This window comes from Narcine bancroftii, chromosome 11 (genome assembly GCF_036971445.1).
Source record: "Narcine bancroftii isolate sNarBan1 chromosome 11, sNarBan1.hap1, whole genome shotgun sequence".
Taxonomy (NCBI): domain Eukaryota; kingdom Metazoa; phylum Chordata; class Chondrichthyes; order Torpediniformes; family Narcinidae; genus Narcine; species Narcine bancroftii.
The window spans coordinates 41,747,819-41,770,093 of record NC_091479.1 but is presented as its reverse complement, the minus strand read 5'-3'; the positions used below and the strand labels follow the sequence as shown (position 1 = coordinate 41,770,093).

At 47.8% G+C, this 22,275-nt stretch overlaps 1 long non-coding RNA gene across 1 annotated transcript; it reads right to left on the bottom strand.

The window, feature by feature from the left end:
* Positions 1–15,974: 15,974 nt before the first annotated feature.
* On the bottom strand, positions 15,975–18,350 carry LOC138745295 (uncharacterized). Its single transcript, XR_011346146.1, has 3 exons — positions 18,199–18,350; positions 16,905–17,094; positions 15,975–16,283 (listed from the first exon to the last, which is right to left on the bottom strand). It is a non-coding gene; the product is annotated as an uncharacterized lncRNA (long non-coding RNA).
* Between the last annotated feature and the right edge of the window lie 3,925 nt (positions 18,351–22,275).

Sequence of the window (22,275 nt, the reverse complement as noted above, 5' to 3'; positions counted from 1 at the left end):
CCGATACAGACCTTTTCTAGTCTGTGCCAAACTCTTATTCAGCCTTGTCCCACTGACAAGCATCCAGTCCATCATCCTCCATCTCCTTCGTATCCCTGAACTTGTCCAAACTCTTCAATGCTAACATTGAGCTCACATTTCCTCATGCAGCTACGAGCTTGTTCCACTTTCCCACCACCTTTTGTGGAGAAGCTCCCCCTCATGTTTCCACTAAACTTTTCCCCTTTCATCCTTCGCCCATGTATTAAGGATTTCTCCAAGAGGCAGAGTCTCAAGAAAACAACCTCTATCCTCAAGGACCCTCGCCACCCAGACCAGGCCTTCTTCACACTGTGATCACCAGGGAAACAGGTCCAGGAGCATGAAGACGAACACCCAATGGTACAAACACAGCTTCTCCCCATCTGCCATCAGATTTTTGAATGGACAAGGAACCACAGTCACTCCCTCACTTACTCTTCATTTTGCACAAATGGATTTCTTTTTTTAAAATGTAATTTATAACAATATTTGCACCTAAATTGTTGCCACAAAACGGCAAATTTTCTGACATGTTCATCACAATAAATTTTTAATTCTGAACACTGCGCGTACATCAGAAAATAATCATAGCTCAAAAAACAATTTCAAAAGATGAATTAACTATCTCCATGCACCCTCCCCTTTTATGTCTATTTTTCTAAATCCACTCCATGATCGAGACTTCTCCACTTAAACCCAACCCACATTTCTTCTCCCATTCAAAGCACTCAGTAAAACACCAAGAAAGTAAAATAAACTCTCAGTGCTGGAAATACTCAGCAGGTCATCTACTGGAAAAATAATCGGAGTTGAAACCTTCAGGTCGATAACCTTTCACTGGGATTCAGAAAGATGATCAAATAAACCTGATTCTCTTCACTGAGAAAAAGAAGAGGGGAAATAACAAATTGAATATGTGGGATGAAATGCCCAAGCAGCAGAAATGGCAGTGGTGCTGGATGAGTGGAGTCCACTCATTGATCAACACATCTGTCAGGATGGAGGGGTAAAGGATAAACAAGACAAACATGATGCCGTCACTGTGAGGTACAATACCACAGCTGCAGAGAATCTGAAATGAAGGAATGGTGAAAATACTTGTTTTTGGATCAATGTGACAAAATTTGACCTGACAAAAGAAAACAAAATTGTTTTGCCCTGCCAGAACGCTCTACATCAAGGGCACAATAAAATAGTCCAGAAGCCAACATTATGAAATTGAACAGAGAAGTTATACAAATCGGCAGCAAGAGATAAAACACAGTTGCATAATTCCATGAAAGTGGTGTCACAAGAAGACAGGGTTCTAAAGAGAGCTTTTGTTACCTTGGCCTTCATTAATTAACATATTGAAAATAAGAGTTGGGAAGTTATGGTGAGGTGGCATAAGTTGTTAGTGAGGACAAATTTGGAGTATTGTGTGCAGTTCTGGTCACCTAGCTACAGGAAGGGTATTAGTAAGATTGAAAGAGTGCAGAGAAGATTTACTAAGACACTGCCAGGTCTTCAGGATTTGAGCTACAGGGAAAGGTTGAACAGGTTGGGACTTTATTCCTTGGAGTGTTGAAAAATGAGTAAAAGATTGCTTTAAGTGGCATATGAATGGGAAAAAACGCTGAGAAAGACTGCTGTTGACCTAATTAAGAAGGAAAAAAATTGCTTAAGAAAAGTTCTCATTGGCCCATTTCCTCTGGAGTTATGAAACCACGCACAGAACAAGTCAATGAGGTACAATTAAAACAGTGGTTTTCAAACTTTCTTTCAACTCACCTCCCACTTTAAATAATCCTTTACTAACAGAGCACTTCTGGTATAAGGTTTATGTAGAATATGATCCGGGGGGAGGGGGTGGGGTTGGGGGTGGGGTGGAGGGGGAGTTTGAAAATCACTGCTCTAGATGAAAAGGTTTCTCCATCTCAGTTTTAAGCAGACATCCTTTTATTCTGAGGTTGTGCCCACTGATCCTCAACTCTCCCACTCCTGGCAAAATACTCTCCATCCAGCCCTTTCAATATTCAGATTTCAATGATGTCCTGCCTCATCTTTCTAAACTCGGGCGAGTACAGGCCCAGAACCATCAAATGCTCCTCAAACATTATTCCTCTCATCCCCAGGATCATTCTTGTAAACCACCTCTGGGCCATCACATCCTCTCTTAGAAATGGGGCCTAAAATTGCTCACAACACTTATTAGATCAGGACAACCAGAAGGTGGTCACGTGAGGGAAGCGAGCTGCAGGACTGCCTCGAGTCTCTGGATTGGATCGTGTTCAAGAACTCAGCTGAGGAACAGAATCACTGTACCAGGACCATAGCAAACTTTATCAAAACAGCTGTGGACAAGGGTATCCCCACTAAATTGTTCAGGGAGTTTTCTCAACCAGAAATCCTGGATGAACAACAATATCCAGAAATTGCTGAGAGCCAAATCACAGTTTGGTGATACAGATACACAAGGAGCCAATACGAACCATGGAAAGCCATCTCTCCGGTGGTGGAGATTCAGCACAAGAATGGAAACAACGAAGGATACCCATCAGCTGTGACAGGGGCCTAAATGACATAAAGTGGTGCAAAAACAAATCTGGTGCAATGGGAGGCGGCAAAGCCTCATTCCACATGAACTCAATGCCTTCTACACCTGATATGACCACTAGTACAGGGAAGAACCATCGCAAATCTCCCCTCCCCCACTACATCTCTTAATGATCCGCTGCTATCAGTAACCAAAGATGACAACATGGGCTGCCTTCAGGAGAGTGAATCAAAGGAAAGGATCAAGCCTGGATGGAGAACCCAGCAGAGGACTGATAACCTGTGTTGACCAACTGGCTATGGATATCTTCAACATCTCACTCCGACAGGGAGTGGCATACCAGTTCCAAAGAGTGGGGTAACCTGCCTAAATGATGATTGACGAGTGACACTCACATCCAGTGATGAGGTGGATTGAGGGGCTGGTGTTGAACTACATCAGCTCCTGTCCAAGGGGCAACATGGATCGACTCCAATTTGGTTAATGCAGTACCAGACCTATGGCAGATGCCATCTTCACTGGCTCTGCCAAAACCCTGAAACACCCAGACGACAAAGGTGCATCCATCAGAATGCTCTTTATTGACTAGAGTCTGGCATTCCATACCATCCTCCCATCAAAGCTGATGAGCAAATTCCAAAGTCCTGGGACTCCATAACATACTGTGCAATTGGATCCAGAATTTCTTCATCTCCAGGCCCAAATTAGTGTGGATTGTCAAGAACAACTCTTCCAAAATCTCCATCAGCTCCCAAACACCAGAGGGTTGCATATTTCACCCCTGCTCGACTCGCTTTACATCTATAGCTGCATGGCTTGGTATGACGACACCATCTACAAATTCACTGACGATAGCACAGTCATGAGCTGCATGAGGAGGGCAACGAGTCAGCATTCAGGAGGGAGATTGAAAGCAGGGTTCAATCATGGACCAACAACAACCTCGCACTCAATGCCACCAAAACCAAGGAGATGATTGTCGACTGTAGGAAGAAAAAAAAGATGGACACTGCCTGAATTGGAATGGTTTTGGTTTTGATACACAAACACACACACACACATATATATTTGTGCAGAGTGGAGTTAGAGTGAAGTAAAAAGTATTGTTATTAATCTTTACCAATTAAAATTATTGTTTGAAGATGCCATTGTCCTGTGAATTATCATGGACAATTTTGTGCGAATATTAATCTTTAAAGTTACACTAGTTTATATATATTATCAAGTTATTTTGTGGGTTGGATTCAGGGTCACACACACAATCCTTTGAGATGCCAGAAGGCAAGCCTTGTACGCAGAAGAAACGTCTGCTCATTCTACATCTGAAACCGAAAGAGGAAAACCTTCATGATGGTCCTTGAGATACTGGAGTGTTTGCTTTATTAAAAACGGAAGAATTTGTGTCGTCAGGAAAGACAGCTGATCAAATCGAGAGACCATCTGTTGATTATCTGTGTTCTTAAAATTGAAACTAAGTCAATAGAGTGCTGAGAGATGGCAGCTGTTCGAATAAGCGAGTTCTTGATTCAAGGCTGGAGTCCATTGGCTCATGATTCATACTTTTGAAGAGGCTGAATGGACTTCAAAGGCAGAAATGACGGCACGTGTCATGGGATGAGCCATTCTGGAGAAACATTCTGGAGAAATGAGAGGCAGAAAATGTTGTCCATGCTGTGGGGAAGAGAGGATTGAAGATACAGTCGTCAGAGAAGGTACAGTTACATCGTCTTCTCCTTTCACCAGGAGTAACAAGTGGATTTTGAAGGAGGAAGACCATTTCTAACCGTCTCTTTGAGATCAAGAGAGCAGCCTCGTTGAAACCGTGGAAATGGCCACTTTTGATGAATAAAGCCAAAGTAATCTTGCATTTGCAACATAACCATTTTTAAATGGAGACTTAGTTCAGCCCTTGACTGAGTTGATGAAATCTTGGTGGAAGAAAATACTTGGGGCAAACAGGCGGTTCCCTCCCCCCCCCCTCCCTGCCCTCTCCCCCCCTGCCCTCTCCCCCCCCCTGCCCTCTCCCCCCCCCTGCCCTCTCCCCCCCCCTGCCCTCTCCCCCCCCCTGCCCTCCTCCCCTCCCCTCACCCTCCTTGCCCAGCCTCCCCCTCGCCCTCCAACTCCCCCTTACCACTGCCTGGCCCCGCCCCCTCCCCTCCTTGACCTGCCCCGCCCCCTCCGGGCTCCCGCCCCTCCCATCCTCCTCCCTCTCCCTCATCCCCCTCCCCTCCCCGCCCCCTGCACCGACGCCTCGGCTCCACCCAAACACCCCGCCGGTACCGGCCACTCCCGGGTGGGTCCCGGCGGGCTGCGGGTCGCCCGCATTCCCTGGACCGCGCGGCTGAGGAAGGTCCCGGCGCTGCCGCCAATTTCTTCCCTTTAGGCCCGTGGCGACGGACCCCGAGCAGACGACGCCGCTGCCAACGTCCCGCCTCCTCACAGCTAGAGCCAATCAGCCCGCGAAACCGCCCATCAATCCAACCCGACCTCAGCGTCCAATGCAATAGCGGCCTCACCGAATCAACCCATTGGCTCGCGCAACTGAAGCAACCAATCAGCGAGCGAGCGAACACACAGGTGAACCCAATCAGCATCGCAAGACAGAAAACAAAGGCAGTGGAAGGAGCAGGAGACCTTTCGGCCCTTCCACTTACAACTACCCCAACAACTCAATCAAATCCTTGGGAAACACAGGATCACTTTGTCTTGGCTCCAGGATTCCTCTGATTTCAAGAAATACATTGTACCCCAACTGCAAGGGAGACTATTTATTATCAAACTTTCCTTTATATTTATTACTTCTTCCAATTTAATGGAGGACACAAGTGGTTGTGTCAGCCAGCTGGACCGCCTCGGGGAACCTCATGGAGCAGGCAATCATGGTGAGAAGGTAACTCGTCCCGCGGGAGGCCAGTAGTGACCCTACAATGTCATTGTAGATGTGGCTGAACCTATGTGGTGCTGGCTCGAATGTCTGGGATGGTGCCTTCACGTATGTCTGCATTTTGGTCATCTGGTAGAGTGTGCAGGCCTTGGCCCACTGACAACCTGTTTCTGGAGGCTCAGCAAGACCAGCCGATTGACCACCATTTTGACAGTACTGATGGCCAGGTGCGTCAGATTGTGCACCTCATCATAAAACGGCCATCTCAATTCTGTCGGCACGATGAGGTGGTGTTTGCCATTGGAATGTCGCAGAGGAGCGTCTACTTACCAGGATCGATGTTAGCATCCTCCAGCCTGAGCCTGGACATTGCTGTCTTGCTTGCAAGGATCTCAGGGTCATCCTGCTGTCCCCTGCCGAGGGCTAAGTAGTCTATTCACTGGGACAGGGCCTGGATAGACTTGATTGCGGGGATGGGGCAGTGCGTCACCCACGATGTGTTGAATGTCTGTAGTGAACTCAGACTCATATGAGAGGAGTCGCTGCTGCTTGGCCGACCACAGGTCCAACACTTTATGGAAGGCAAAAATTAATGGCTTCTGGTCCATGAAGACACTGAATTGTCTACCTTCCAAAAATACCTTAAGTGCCTGACTGCCAGGTACAGCACCAATTGCTCTCAGTCAAAGACGCTGTATTACAGTTCAGGTGGCCAGAGATGTCTGCTAAAGAAGGACAGGGGCTGCCATTCCCCTTTGATGAATTGCTCCAGTGCACCCCCTACTGCTGTGCACGAAGCATCTACTGTGAGAGTGGTGGGTGTCTCTGGCCTGGCGTGTACCACAAGGGTTGTGTTGGCCAGTGCGTCCTTGGCCTTCTGGAACGCCTCCAAATCCTATTGTCCCAGGTAATGTCTTTACCTTTCTCCGCATGATGTGGGCCACGGAGGGGCGTGGCAAGATTGCGTAAGGATCAGACGTGCCTTCCAGTCCTCTCCTGACTCTATCTTAATGTTTTGTCTAGAAATGCCCGTTAAAATTCTTTAAAAGTTTAGATAACTTCAGTGCTGTTAATTTAACTTATGATGGTAAAATTGGTAGAAAAGAGCAAAAAAAAAACGACAACAGATTATCAAAAAACTACATTTTCCAAAAGTTCAAGTTTTGGAGCCTACCTACAGGAAAGACATCGAGACTCAGCCTGAAATGGATCCCAGGAGAAAGGTACAGCTTTCGGATGTAGAGTTCAATATTACATCGGTAGAGCCCTCTAAAGAGGGCGCCAAACAGCCTTTAGAACAAAGAGTTACTCAGGTTCGCACATGTGCAGTAGCATCTGACGGCAATGTTATGAATGAACCACTTGTAGTAACATCAGTTGAAGTACCGGCTGGGGAAAGGCATTTGTCAACTGTACCGGTGGCACTGCAAACTGCACCTTTTGAGATAAAATAACCTATACAACTTGATGGACTGGGCAAAACCCCGGCCAGCGTCCTCCAGTCATTGCTGGAGAGGCTGTGGCTGGCGTTTCCACACGCAGCTATACTACAAGGAAGGCAACCAGAATGAAGGAAGCAAAAGAAGACCCTTTGGTTATGCAGAAGAAGCAGGAATCTGTGGAGCCAGAATCTCTTCCAATTGAAAAGATTCTTGTGAATCTTGAATCTAAATGATCTTATACAATGCAGGGATTATCCAAGATTATGACTGAACTTGGTACTAGCTTTAATACTCTGTGGTGAAAATACATTCTCAACAGATGGCTGAGTTTGGAGCTTTTAAGCTTGAAGTGAGAGATAAATTTAATTCGTGTGAAGATATAGACGAAATACGAGATCATGTTTCGGATGTGACCAAAATGGTCAAAGACTTACAAACTCAAAATAAAAATTTGGTGAAAAAGATTGATTATTTGGAAAACCAATCCAGACGGAACAATATAAAGATTATTGGTTTAAATAATGATGATGTTAGTTTAAGATGAAGTGAGAGTTGGGGGAGAGAACTGGATGGGCACTATTTCCTGAAAGTCATCTGCTACGTGTGAGTTATCTCACACCCATTTTTTTTGGGAGTTACCGCATTGCGCGGTTTAGACGGGAGGGGGTATTTTTAACCTCCTACCTGTTTTTTTTTCCTTTTTTTGTATTATTAGATTAAAGACCCAAGAAAATTTTATACTGAATGGATTCCGCAGGTGCTGGGTCAAGAACAATTCCCGGAAGGTATAATACTGGAACGTGCTCACAGAGCCTTGCGTAGAAGACCTATTTCAGGTCAAAGTCCAAGACCTGTTTTGGTTCGTTACTTGAATTATTATGACAGAGAAATAATTTTACGAGTCCTATTAGAAATGCACAACAGAGAAAATCACCCTTGATGATTCAAAATAATCGAGTTTTCTTCTATGCGGATTTGAGTCAAGAAGTTATGTTCCAATGACGGGAATTCAATTCTGCTAAAGAGTTGTTGTGGAAGAAAGGTTATAAGGCAACCTTTAGATATCCAGCTGTCTTGAAGGTTTTTCAAGATGGTTGCCAACCAAAGTTCTTTGATTCTCCAAAGGAAGCTATAGCATTTGCTCAAGAGCTGCCAATTACTCGGTTTCAACAGAGACGTAGTCACCGCGATCTCTAAGGAGACAAGAGATGGAAGAAAAGAGCTGTGCTCCAAGAAGGAATGGTTGTAATGGTGACTCAGCAGTTGGAGCTGATTAAAAGAAGAATTGTTCTTTTTTTTAAATTTAAAAAAAAAAGGAATATTAAATAATGATGATGTTAGTTTAAGATGAAGTGAGAGTTGGGGGAGAGAACTGGATGGGCACTATTTCCTGAAAGTCATCTGCTTCGTGCCATTTTTTTTGGGAGTTACCGCATTGCGAGGTTTAGACGGGAGGGGGTATTTTTAACCTCCTACGTGTTTTTTTTCCTTTTTTTTGTATTATTAGATTAAAGAGTGAAGGGTTTTTTTTGTTTAAATATAAAAAAAAGCATAAGAAAGTATTTGATTGTTTAAAAAACTAAAAATTCATGTGGTTTTTTTTGTAAAGTTTATTCAGTAGATAAGGAATATTTGAAATTTAAATGTGAATGGGATAGATAAGTTTTTTTAAAATATTTTTTCTTTAACCTTAAGGTGAAAGGAGTGGTAATTCTGGTGTATATTATTTTGCTATTTTAGTTATAGAACGAAGGGAATAATGGTGAAAGTTATAAATTGAATTATACAATTCTTAATGAGGCTTGAATTTTGTTTGTGGCTTATGCTCTATTTGTTGAAGATATAGATTTTGTTGTTGATGTATTTTTATTATTTGGATATCTGAATTTTAACGTAATGATTGGGGATATTTAAATGTGGTATTGGAGCTTTTATTGGGTAATTATTCAAGGTTAAAAGGGAAAAATGGTGGAAGAGTACCAAATTTGAATTGTACAAAGTTTAATGAGGTTGGAATTTTGTTTTAAGATGGCAGTTTATGTGACTAATATGATGATAGATGTGAAGTTAGTTGATATTTGGTGAAGGTTTATCTCTATAGAGAAAGTTTTATTTTTCATCATTTTTTTTCTCATGCTACAATTTTTCTTAAAGAATTGATTATTGTTTAAGAATTTTTGATAGACAATGTTACTAATTTTACTAATTTTTTATATTAAGTTTGTTAATTATATGTTTCATCTTAACTCTGTTAAATATATGCATTTAAGTTTGATTTAAATATGTTTTTTAAGTCTGATATCTTAGTATTAATTACTTTTCTTTTTGTTAGTATTTTAATCGGTTATGTTTTTGTTTTTTTTTGTAAGTGGGTTTTTTTCTCACATATATTATTAACTTTATTAATTCTTCACTCTTTATTTTGGGGGAAGGGGGAGTTGGACTAATTTGAGTTGGGTTATTAATGTGTAATAATTATTGGGAGGGTATAGTTTATTTAGATTACTGATACTGTATTGTAATTTTATTATTTTGTTCTTAATTTTTTAAATGTAATTCTATATGTTATTCATGTTATAAAATCTTAAATAAAGTTTAAAAACAAAAAAATGATGTCGGCCACTACCGGTATGAATCGGTGATAAAAATTAATCGTACCAGTGAATTCTTGCAGCCCCTTCATTATGTGGGGTTTGAGGAAGCACTTAACAAACTCTACCTTTTCAAGCAGGGTTTAGTTCCATGCCTGTTGATTTGACCCCCAAGGAAGTCGAACGTTTCCAACCTGAACTAGCACTTAGCAAGGTTTATATAGTAAGTCCAAATTCCCGCAGCCAGGCGCAGTCACATTAGATGACCTCTGTTTAGCTTCATTGCCACCACTTTGACATATTGTGGTTACTGCCACCCTCTGCTGTGGGAGAATATCCTCCTTGGTCTCAGCCCCTCAATGTAACTAAGAACCCCTAAAATGCCCCTAATGTTTTGGCCTTCATCACTACTCCTGGCAAGGCATTTTTGACACCCACAACTCTGGGTAAAAGAAAATACCCCTGATATCTCCCCTAAATCTTCCTCCCTTTGCTTTAGACAGATGTCTTCTAGTGTTTGCTACTCCCATGTGGGTTTCAGGCAAACTGAAGGGCATCTTTCACCGAGTTTCTGGTTTTCCAGCAGTTCTGGATGTCTGTCTCTGGATGCTCTGCTCCGTGGACCAACCCGCAGTATCCCATCTAGTCGTAGAGTCTCTGTGTCAGACATTCTCTGCTGACCACTGCCTGATGGCTTTGTGGTCAAATGTGTTTGTCTATGAAACCATTCCCAGGAAGGTAAAGGGGCAAAGTCCTGCTGACTGGAACATTGTGCAGCACCAGGGCCAGGCCAATCTTTCGCAACACCTGAGCCAGGTAGAACCTCAGCACATAGCAGCATTTGGTGCCCTTGCACTTTGGTTACAAGCACAGCCACACACAATTATGGTCATGCTGGTTACACCCTTGTCCCCATTGATTGATGATGTACACGGTCCTTCTCCAGACTCTATCCATTTTGGACCCCCACATGAATAGGAAATTTGTTTTGGGAATTGACAGGGTGGTGGTGTGGGGATGGGCCAAACCTGGCCCACGTGCAGTAGGACCGAAAGTTCCTTGCACATTGCACCTGTTAATCAGGTTTTACCCGAATGACAGAGATGGGTATCAAGGTGGTTCTCCCTGTCTCCTGGACCTGGGGGTCTTTGTACTGCTCCCCATCTCCTTAAGTTGGTGGTTTGTTCTCCACCACCCCCACAAGAAATCCAAGACCCCTGGATGGAGGGCAGAGGCGCAGAGAGATCAGTGAGAACACGGGTAGTTTTAACAGGGTGGGGTCCATCCAGGCACCTGATAACAGGAGGAACCAAGTGGGAAGGAGGATGCAGGGCATTCGATAGCAGGACATTGCGAGAGAGTGGATTCCTCGAACTCTTCAGGGGAGAAGGCGCTGGTCGATCCATCGGTTTAGGTGGGGCAGGGTATAGACATGGCAGCTGACTGGAATTGTCAGCGGGTTACTGACACCTGGGAAAGGAGGGGAAGGAGGATGCAGTAGTGTTCTGAGAGTGCTGAGAGAGAGGCAACATGGTTGCCACCTCAAGGCAACGGTCCCCTGATTGATTGCAGGAATGGGCTCTGTAAATAGACTCATAGATATCCAGCACAGAGCATCTTTGTCGCCCTGCCATCAGGAAGGAGATATGGAGGAATAAAAGCAGAGCAGCCAGGGAGGGAAATAGCTTCTTCCCACAGGCCGTGCGATTAACAAGGCAACATGAGCTGGATGGGAGCTAAGAATGAAAAGGGTGAGAGGAATATGGACTGATTACAACAGCTCAGCTAGCAGGAGAGAGGGGCTGAAGGGCCTGTTTCTGTTTTGTCTATCTGGACCAGCCTTTTGAGTTCAAGCTTTAAAAAACCCAATCATTTTTTAATTTAATATCAACGGTACAGAATGAATCAAGAGACAAGATGTCTGTCCAGCAGCAAGCGTCGAAGGCACTTCCTGAAACGGAGGCTCTGAAACCACAGGGAGGTTCTGGATGGAAAGAGGCCCAGCTTCTTCTGGACGGAGGAGAGGAGAGGCAGGGGAAATGTGGGGGAAGGGAAGAGGAGGGGAGGGGCGTGGCTAGGGATCCCGTCCACCGTTCACCTCCCCTTTCCTCTACCCCGTTCCCCTCCCCTTTCCACTGCCCGTTCCCCTCCCACATCCCCCCCCCTTCCCTTCCCAAGTTCCCGTCCCCCGCTCGCCTCCCCCATTCCCCTCCCCCTTCCCTTCCTCCTACTCCTAACCCTAACCCCTAACAAAATCCTAAACCTAACCTTAACACTACCGATACCCCCTACCACCACTGCACATCCCCTAACTCTACCCCCACCCCGTCCACTTACCCTAACTTTATCCCTACGCCTATGCCGCCCCCTCACCCCAACCCTAATGCTACCCACCATCCCCTAACCCCAAACCTCACTCCTCCTCTACCCCCCTGCTCCTACCCCCTTCCCCCATACCTAACACAAGCCCACTTCCCCGAACTATAAACCTAACCATAAACCAAGATATAGCCCTACCCCATGTCTCCTAACACTAACCCTAACTCTACCCAACTTCCCCAACCCTAAACTAAACCCTACCCCTATCCCTTACAACCTACCCCCTTCCCCTAACCATACCTCCTACCCCTTCCCCATACCCGCACCCCCTACAACTACCCCCTTCTCTTAACCATACCTCCTACCCCTTCCCCATATCCGCACCCCCTACAACTAACCCCTACCCTATCCCTTACAACCTACCCCCTTCCCCTAACCCTACCTACTACCCCTTCCCCATACCCGCACCCCCTACCACTACCCCTACCCTATCCCTTACAACCTACCCACTTCCCCTAACCCTACCTCCTACCCCTTCCCCATCCCCGCACCCCCTACCACTACCCCCTACCCTACCCCTTACCACAACCCCTACCCTTACCCCCTTCCACTACCCCCTTTCTCCTACCCCCTTCCCCTCCCCCTCCTTCCCCTAGGTTAGGGGTAGGAAGGGGAAAGGGAAGGGGAGGGGAAGGGGAGGAGGAGAAGGGGAGGGGAAGGGGGAGGGTTAGGGCAGGGGATGGGGGAGGGGAAGGGGAGGGGGAAAGGGGAAGGGAAGGGCGGAGGGGAAGGGGGAGGTGAAGAGTGGAGGGCTGGGGTTAGGGCATAGGTGTGAGGGCAGGGGAAGGGGAAGGTGAGCGGGAGGGGGTTGGGATGGAGGAGGGGTAGAGGAGAAGAGGGGAAGTGGGTGAAGGGACATGGAAGAGGCAGGGAATGGGGTTGGCAGGGCCAGAGGGAGAAGGGGAGGGGTTCAGGCCATCATGATGTTGTCCGTCCTCTGTTCAGCTGGGATGCGAGGTTCTTCTGGACTCGTGTCTTGTCTCTAAGATCGCTCCTTCTCCTGGGAAGAGAAATACGAGTGATAGAGATACTATCTCTGAGGCCTGATCACAATGACTTTGGAGGGTCCCAACTCTTCCCCCATCATCCCCCCTACCCCTGAACACTGGAGCCTTTCCCCTTCCTCTGCTTTACCTGAGAAAGTGTGTTTTGGCTAAAACCACGATCTCTCTCTGCAGAGCTCAGAGCAACGTGTGTCCATCAGGCAACACCCTGGTTCTCCACAATATGGCAGCAAGATGCTAGACAATCATGGATAGATTAGTCGAGACCGTTCAGCTGATCCAGCTGAACCTACCCCACAACAATGTTACCGTCCCCTCCCTCACACCAGTACCCTCCATTTTTCTTTAATTCCTGTCCATATTAAAATCCTTTTCATGCCTTTTTTGGACCAGTCTCCGCTAGTACCCCGACAATGCATTCCAGCCACCCACTACATTCTGTGTGAATAAAATGTACCCATCACGTCTTGCATAAATTTCCCTCAGCTAACCTTATTTAGACGTCCTCTGGTATTCTCGACCCAGAAATGCACACAATATTCCATGTGTGGTCTGACGAGAATTTTATACATCTGCAACGATACCTCTCGGTTTTTGAACTCAATCCCCTGACTCCTGAAGGCCAGCACACAATACACCATCTTAAACTCCCTCTCAATTTGCACAGCAACCTTGAGTGATATATGGAGCAGGATCTAAATATTTCTCTGTCCTGCACACTGTTCATAAACCTGCCATTAACCAAGTGCTCTGCCCACACATTCTTGTAATCCGCATTCAATGAAGATATTGGTCTATATGAAGCTACTTTTAATGGGTCTCCAACCTTCTTTGGAATAACTGTTATTCGTGCCCTTGAAAATTACTCTGGAAATAAACCTGGACCAGTTGCTTATTTAAGTACATCTGATTTACAGGATTGAACTCCATCTGTCACTTCTCTGCAAACTGGATGACCTATGACAACCTTCTACACTGTCTACAACATCTCTACCTCTGTGTCATCCCCTGACGTACCCACCCTTCAACTCCCATCATCATTCATAAAAATCACAAAGAGCAGGGGTCCCAGAGCAGATCCCTTTGGAGCGCCACTAGTCATTGTTCCATCTACTACTACCCTCTGTTTTCTGCAGACAAGCCAATTCTGAATCCACACAGCCAAGGCTCCATGGATCCCATGCCTCCGGACATTCTGAATGAGGCCACCGTGGGGACCTTGTCAAGCACCTTACTAAAATCCTCGTGCAGCACATACAGACCTTGACCTTCATCTATTTCCTTTGACACCTCCTCGAAAAACTCAATTTGACTCGTGAAGCAGGACCTGCTCCTCACAAAACTATCCATGAGTTTGCCCAGCATGTTTGGGCATTGCCCTCGGCCCCAGAATCTGCAGACTTCCTGGCCAGTTCCTCCCTTACCCCTTCCCAGAGCTTCCGCATCCATTAGAACATCAAGCATTGCTGCCCAGTACAGGCCCTTTGGCCCATAAAGGCTGTACTGACCTTTGTAAATGTTCTCCACAACCTTTACCTGTACCACACCCATAGGAACATAGGAAGTGGGAACAGGAGTAGGACAAAAATGGCCTATCGAGCCTGCTCCGCCATTCAATACGATCATGGCTGATCTAATTTATGACCTAACTCGACCTACCCTGCCTTCTCGCCACATCCCCAAATTCCTCTATCATGTAAAAATTCTGTTCCCTCACATACACATGCTCGTCTCAGAGACTTTTATATGTACCTATTCTACCAACCGCTACCACTTTCTCCGGTGACGCATTCAAAGCTCTCACAACTCACTGCATAAAAAAAATCTCCCCTCACCTAAAGCGGATGCACTCTGAGATTTGCACCTGACACTTTAGGAAAGGTTTCTGGCTGTTCATTCCATCTAAGCCCCCCACAATCTTATTTAGAATAAGTTAGTAAGCTGTGGAAGGGGCAAGTTGGGAGAGGGAGGAGGGGAGAGAGCTGGTGGGAGAGGGGTGAGAGCTGGTGGGGAGGGGACAAGGCCGTGTTGTGGAGAGGGATCAGGACCGCGTTGAGGTGGTGAACGGACAGACATGGGTGGATCTACCTGCCGAAATAAAGGAGCAATAAGAAGGCCATCTCGGGATCTACCAGCATCTTCTGGGGCTTGATGTCTCAATGGAAAACCCCCTGAGGATGGAAGTAGGCCATGCTCTGCTACAGCTGGTACATGAACATCTGGCAACACAACGATATAACATGACCCACTCTGCCTCCACACTTGCCGGGTCTATATCCTGAGGGTAAGGGGAGGTGGGTGAAAGGCCCCTCCCTGCCAATCAACATCCATCCTCATCATCCTCTCCACCCCTCTCCCCTCACTACCCTTTCTCTCCTCACCAATACCCATTGAGACCCTCATGCACCCTTCATCGATATCCAGTCCCCAGCGAGACTCAGCCAGTAAACTCCTTCATATCCTCCAACCCCACCATCCAAGCTTGCCCCAGTGGACAACTTGACCACCCAGACCCACAACCACCTTGATGTAGATCATGGGAATGGGCTGCTTGGCCTTGTTGAAGTGCTGGGCCATGCAGTGAACCGTCTCGGGAACATAGTCCAGACCCAGATTCAAATAAACCCCCTCTTTCTCTTGGACACAATACAAACATGTCAGCTGGATTTACCCTCCAACACCCAGTGCCTCTCCCAACTGGAGTGCCAGCCCCTCCTGCTCTCTGTAGGCCTGATGCCCCCACTGCTCAACACAACATGGCATGAATCCAAGTGCTCAGCGAGCAGAGCGTCAACAGGCCGTAGTGGACCCGTCCGCTGCCCCATCATTCGGCTTCTGGTGAGACTGCACAAAATGTGCAGCTCTGACCGCCCTCCCTCGTGAGGCAAGGATTCACCGGGAGAGAAAAACCATTGACGTTTCGAGATGAGAAATGTTTGCAGCCGGGTGTTGGCTGGGGTCGAACATGTGGAGGCTGAGTTGTTGGGACAATTCAGAGCAGGCGTTGATTTGGAAGGGCACCAAAAGGTTCTGGGGAAGTGAGTTATGTGGGAAAATACATTCGTGAAATGAATTGGGGAAACAGACTGGAGGGGCTGAGTGGCCGAATTTGGCGACCTTGTCTTGTGGTCTTGGCTGCTGCTGTCTGGAGTTGAAATGGCAAGAGGTCATGAGTTAATGGGTGAGGAGCAGGGCAGCTAGCGTCAAGGAGTCGGCACTGGTCAGATGGGCAGGATGGAGGCAACAGAGAGACTGCAGCGAGACAGATCGATTGAAGGAATGGGGAAGGTAGCAGCAAATGATATGCATCAGAGTGGGGGTGGGGTGGGTGCAGGTGGATCTTACCTTGACTACAGAGGAGTAGAAGTTGAGAAGAGGGACGATGATGGTGTGATCCAACTTTCGCACGATCTGCAGTTTGCGGTTCTATGGCGAGAGAGGAACATCAGCAAGGCTGGGCGATGGGTCGGGGACCTGAGGGGCGACTTGTCCAAGTTGAGGGGGGAGGCGGGGAGGAGATTCGTCAAGAGGTCAGAGGTGGGGAACTCCAAGGGAGGCCGAAGTGGGGGACTTTTCAAGAGTCAGTTGGGGGGACTTTTCGTGTCGCTGGAGTGGGGACTCGTCAGGGGGTTCAATGAAGTATCATTTCAGTTTTTATGATTGTTTTCCCAGCTTCTACTAAACAATTAATTTGCAGAAAATCTCTGATATTTGCCAGGTGTGTGTGTGTGTGTGTGTGTGTGTGTGTGTGTGTGTGTGTGTGTGTGTGTGTGTGTGTGTGTGTGTGTGTGTGTGTGTGTGTGTGTGTGTGTGTGGGAGGGGGGGTGCTGTTGTGGGTTTGTGTGACTTTCTCTGTTTCCAAACCCCATGGCCTCTGTCAGATGCTCCTCTTTCCACCCACCCTTCAAAAATGTGTTTGGGGTGTTTGTCAATTGGGTGTAATGGTGTGAAAACGGTCTCATGTGTCGCAAGGGCCTGTGAACGTGCTGTAGGCCTAAATTAAATATCAGGGTGTTCCATTTCCACACAACTGCTCCTCCCCCTCACCTTGAATCTCTTGTCCTGCAAGATCTTCTTGATGGCAATCAGCTCTCCGGAGTCCACCAGCCTTGCCTGGGACACCACACCGAAAGATCCATTGTCGATGATTTTAACATCTGTGCAGGACACCACCTTGGGGACGTTGGGTCCATGACCCGGTGTGGCCACCTCTGTTGTGACCTTATTGCCATGTCCTCTGGGGTAGAAGCATCAGCATTTACACACCCAGAGGGTACACAACAGGTGATTTATCCCAGCCCAGCCTTGTTGTCCGAGTTAGTCTCTACCCCTCCCTCTAACTCTCTTCCAAGGGTCACCTAAATGTCAGAATTGATCCTCTGGTGGTTCGTTCCAGCCTCTCAGTAGAAATATTGCCACCCCAGGTCCCTCTTTGATCACTCTCCTCAGACTGAGGCCAGTTCTGCAGCCATTCACTTTGTTTACAACCCTCCCTCCATGGGAGCACGTCCCGGGGAGATGAAGCACTCTGAACCCCACCACGGGTTTAGCAGAAGCCCTCCACATTCCCAGAAGCTCAGCAACACCATGATCTTCCATGATGCAAGCGAGACCTCGTCTCCTGAGGGAGAAGGTGATGCGGAGAGAGCCCCACGCTTCATCGCTCAACTCTGCTGGGTCCGCCGCAGCAGAAACACTTTCTAGCACCTTCATCCAGGTCCACTGGGGGAAAGAATCCTATCCCGGTTGGGGGGGGTGTGGGAGTGTATGCAAGGGAGGAAGGGATCTTGTAACCCGGATGGGGGGGGTGGGTGGGTGGAGTAGCGGTCCTGTCTCTCAGTGGACAGATCCCATTCCAGGTGGAGGGGGAGCTCTGTCCCATTTCTGTTGAAAGGTCTACTTTCCATCCCCCTCGCAACTTCTCTTCTCCCTCAGACACCTCACACTCTCCCCTGCCCCGATTCCTTTACCACACTCTCATCCACCACCCAACACCACCCCCATGGTTTCCCCAGTGCCTTCCGTCCCCTCGCACCCCATCCCCCCAGCTCAACCCTATGTCCCCTACCTCTGATCCAATCTCCCTTGACATTAGCCTGTGGTGCAACCCCATTCCTTGGTTCTCCCCTCCACTCCTACAGACCCCATCCCTGTATTCCCTCACATGCCATTGTTCTCCCCTCCCCAGCCCCCTCCAGCTGCCTCATAAAGTGCCCTGCACTCAGGATGGGGAGAGGGGATTAAATGCAGCCTCCATTCTCTCCGCCCACACTGGGTGAAGGATGGTGCCAGAGGAGGCTCTGTCCCAGTCAGGGAGCCTGTAACAGGCTCTTTATCTCACCCATGGGTGCAGGGTGCATTTAAACACAACCCTGTTGATCAGAGGGTCCCTGGGATGAGACTGCGTCCTACTCCGACATGGGGGCCAGAATCCCCTTCCAGGAGAGGCATCTTTCTCTTGTTGCTGTGCCATGACACGACTCAGCTATGGCTGCCCCATGCAGTGACATCATCGCCCCCTCTGTGTCATCATCTCCCCCCTCTGTGACACCTCCCCTCTCTGTGACACCACTAGTGTAATGGGCAGGGACATCCAACCATTTAAATCCTCCTCAATTTCCCCAAGCAAGGGGAGAATAATTCAGCTGGTCTAAATTACTCGTTGTTATCTATTCTAACTTCTAGACATTTGATTCCATTTTGCCTCCACATTTGTTGACTATTTTCTTGACATTGGCTCTAATCCCCCTTCCTAAGTGACATGATTTTGCACATATCCCAAAAGAACTTATACCCAGAGATCTCCCCATAGTCCTCCAGGGTGGAGCACAACTTGGGCAATGAGTGTATCCGGTCTGTCAGATATATCAGAACAACTTCTGCAAATAAATTGATTTCATGCTCTTCCTGGCCTGTTCTGAAACCTTTAATGCCTGAATCCTGGCAAATGGCCTCAGCTAATCGCTCCATGGCCAGTACAAACTCACTCACTGGGGGAGTGGGGGGGAGTCAGACCTTGATTGGCATGGCTGTTGGCTTCCTCTGTCCCTCTCATCTCGACATCAGTGGCTCAGGTTGGGGGAGTCTGTGCTGGCTCCTGCAGTGCACAGCAGCACTGCTGGACCATCTTTATCTCCTTATTTTCCTGGGCCCTCTCCAAATCTTTCCTTTCTATGATCTCACATTGGTTTCTCAGGAGAAACACTGGCAGCCAAAAGGCACCCTCTGATTCCCCTTAGATTTTGGGAACCCCGACTTCTTGAAGTGGGACAACACGTGGTGACCTATTTTCTCAAGATGTGGATCCAGGAGCTTGGACCAGTCTACCAGTTTGCTGTGGTCCGCCAGCATGCTTGCCAAACTCCCCAACCCTGCACTCTCGTCAGTACACACGCAGATCTTGTTCTCCCTGCCTGCACTAGATTTCCTGCCCCGATTCCAAAGCATCTCCACTGCAGCTGTGTTCAGTCGGAACTCGAAGGACCCTGCTCACTGCACCAATTATTATGTGTGTGAAACTGATTCGAGGGGTCCCAAGGGTGGCGAATTTGAACACAGTTGTCTTTTATTGACACATGTAGTGAAGTCGCACGAGGAATAAAACACACACACAGACACAAACTCGCCGGATTAATCGATACACTTGCAACCACTCATGGATAGAAAACTTGACAATCAACTTGTCACGTACGATACCTTGAACAGGTCATTCATTCACTCATTGATTTTGGATGCCTGTGGGTGGTAGGGGATATGCAGGTGGCCCCAAATACTTGGCATCACCACCCATTGCTGGTCAGACGTTACCCGATAGGGTATTCCACATATGGAGCACGCTTAAATGGTGCTTGGTCGGCCCGCTGGCAGGACATCCGAGTATGTGCTGACCATCGTGAGAACATATCACTTTTTATTTTGGCTGGGGAGAGGCCTGATATAGTCAATTTATCAGACTTGCCCAGCTCCCGAACCCCAGCGAATGTGGCCCTTGGTTTTAATTGCTGACAAATAGGGCATTTGGCCATCACAGTTCTTGCAACATCATGAGACCCCCAGAACCTCTGTCCATCATAGTGCCCCCATATGCCCACATTTATGATGCACCAATGCTGCCAAGGCTCCGGGGTCACTCTGCTTGGGGAAAATAGTGGCAGAGCATATTTGAGCAGCTCAGTCCACAGTGGCATCGCGTCAGCTTCAGCGGTTTTCCTGGAGGAGTGTCCATCCACGTGGTGGACCCTGACTATTCTTTTGTTGTTCCACCTCTCAGAAGATCTGCCAGTGCTGTTGTCCTCAGAGCAGGCAGCCATGGATCTGCCTCCTTGTCTCCTGACGCCGACCCATCCACACTGACGTGCTGTTTGGCACAGCCCAGAAATCCTGTTGCACTGATCGGAAAAGAGGCTCCTGGGTCCACCTGGTTGTCCCTTTTCGTATCAGTGCCACAGCTGCCAGCTTGGACAGTTGGCTCTCCCCTCCACCTCACCCTCTTGTGTCAGTACTTTATCTGTGGTGGGCTGGAGCGCTCCCACTTTACACCGTTATTTTTCGCACCTCCACCAGCCGGAGCCGTCAGTAAACCAAGATTTTTCCTGCTGTCCAGCATCGAGGGTGTTGAACGGTTTGCCCCAGGCCATGGTGCCAAGCTCTTCTCGGGGTCATTCAAGTGGGAGGCTGTCACTTTCGGACAGGACATGATCTGTTCTTGCAAGTGGCTCAGCCCTTCGGGCCCGGCCTCTGTGCGGTCTGCCATGTACCACTTCTTCGGTCCGCTGTGAGTGGCATCCGCAGATTGAACCCATCACATGTTGGGGAGGTGTGGCTGGAGTGTGACTGTCTCTGCTGCCATCTGGTTCTCTGTGGTGAGCAGGCGAGCATCTGACACTCAGATGGGGAGTCGCGGGAGGCAGCTTCCAGGAGGGAATTGAACCAGAATCTCTGTGGGACTCAGCGATCTTGCCTCTTTTGCTCGAGGCTCCACTAGACCATTGTCTTCATTGCAGAGACAAGTCATTCAAAGGGTCTTCCAGTTTTGAGGGGTTGTGGGGTGCTTGTGGTCAGTGGCAGTGTTGTTCAACAGCGTGTTTTACCATTTAAGAAGCCATTTGTTGTTCCGGTCATCAATGAAGCGGAGAGTTTTTTTTTCTGGGCAACATTGTACAGTAGATGGAGGGACAGGGTGAGATGTTGGCACCAGTAACCCAAAACACACACAAAACTTTGTGCCTCAACTTGTTGGTGGGCACCGCAATGAGGATTTTGCTTTGAGCAACCATTGATATTTTTCTGCTGCCTGGATGCTCAGGAAAAAGACTGTTGGACAAGGACCCTGGACCTTTTCCAGGTGGTGCCTCCCTGGTGCCAGTGTCTGGGGTGTTGCTGCTGGTGTCCAAGACATCCTAAAATGGGACAGAGGTTGTGGCACATGGAGATACCAATGACATAGGGAGGAAGATGGAAGAGTTCCTGAAAAGTGGGTCCAGGGCATTTGGTGAGAGCTGAAAAGAAATAGCTTGAAGGGACTCATGTTGGGATGACTGTCTGGGCCATGCGACAGTGAGAGCAGGAACAGAATGTGGTGGAGGATGAAGGCGTGGCCTGAAGGTGCGGGTGAAGAGCTCCTTGAGGGCATCCTATTTGCCTTGCTCGGGAGGCTGATGTCAGAAGTCGATGAGCCTTGCTGCCATGTCCTGATGAGCAAGAACATCATGGAGGAGTAATGGATGTCATCAGCGGTGATCTCTTGGAGGTGGAACTGGTCCTTGGCCTGTTTGAACCCCACGTGTGGCTGCGACATCCAGAACATTGACAGCTTCAACCAAACCATCTGAAGAGCCGCCTGGACCGTGATCTTCACGTCCAACTGAAGGGCTGGGTCCTGCTGAGGTCACCACTGTAGCAGACACTTCTGTTGAGGAGAGAATTGGGAGAGGGTAGGATATTGGGGATGGGGGTGGGGGGTGGTTTCTTTATTCTTTCTTTTATAGATGCCACAAATTAGATGAGCATTATTATTAATTGTGTGAATTTGTTGTGGTTTTAAGTTTATAAATATTTTTTTTAAATGATTGGCAGGACCACGAGTGGCAGATAGGATCATGGGGACTCTCTCCCCCCAACCCACCCACGCCAAATATCAATGGGATAAACCGGGTTCATTGTCAATGTCGTTGAGGATCCCTTCCACCTGCCCACAGCATTTGGCAGCTCTTCTCATCAGGAAAGAGGTCGAGGAATATCGGAGCCAGTAGCACCAGGCCCAGAAACAGATTCTTCCTGCGAGCAGTGAGAATGGAGAATGATGGATGACCGGCTCAGACAAAGACTCCATGACTCTGCTATTGATTCAACAGAATTTATTTTTTTTGGGAGGGACTGCACGTGTATCATTTGTCTCTCTGTGCTTAGGTCCAGTTGT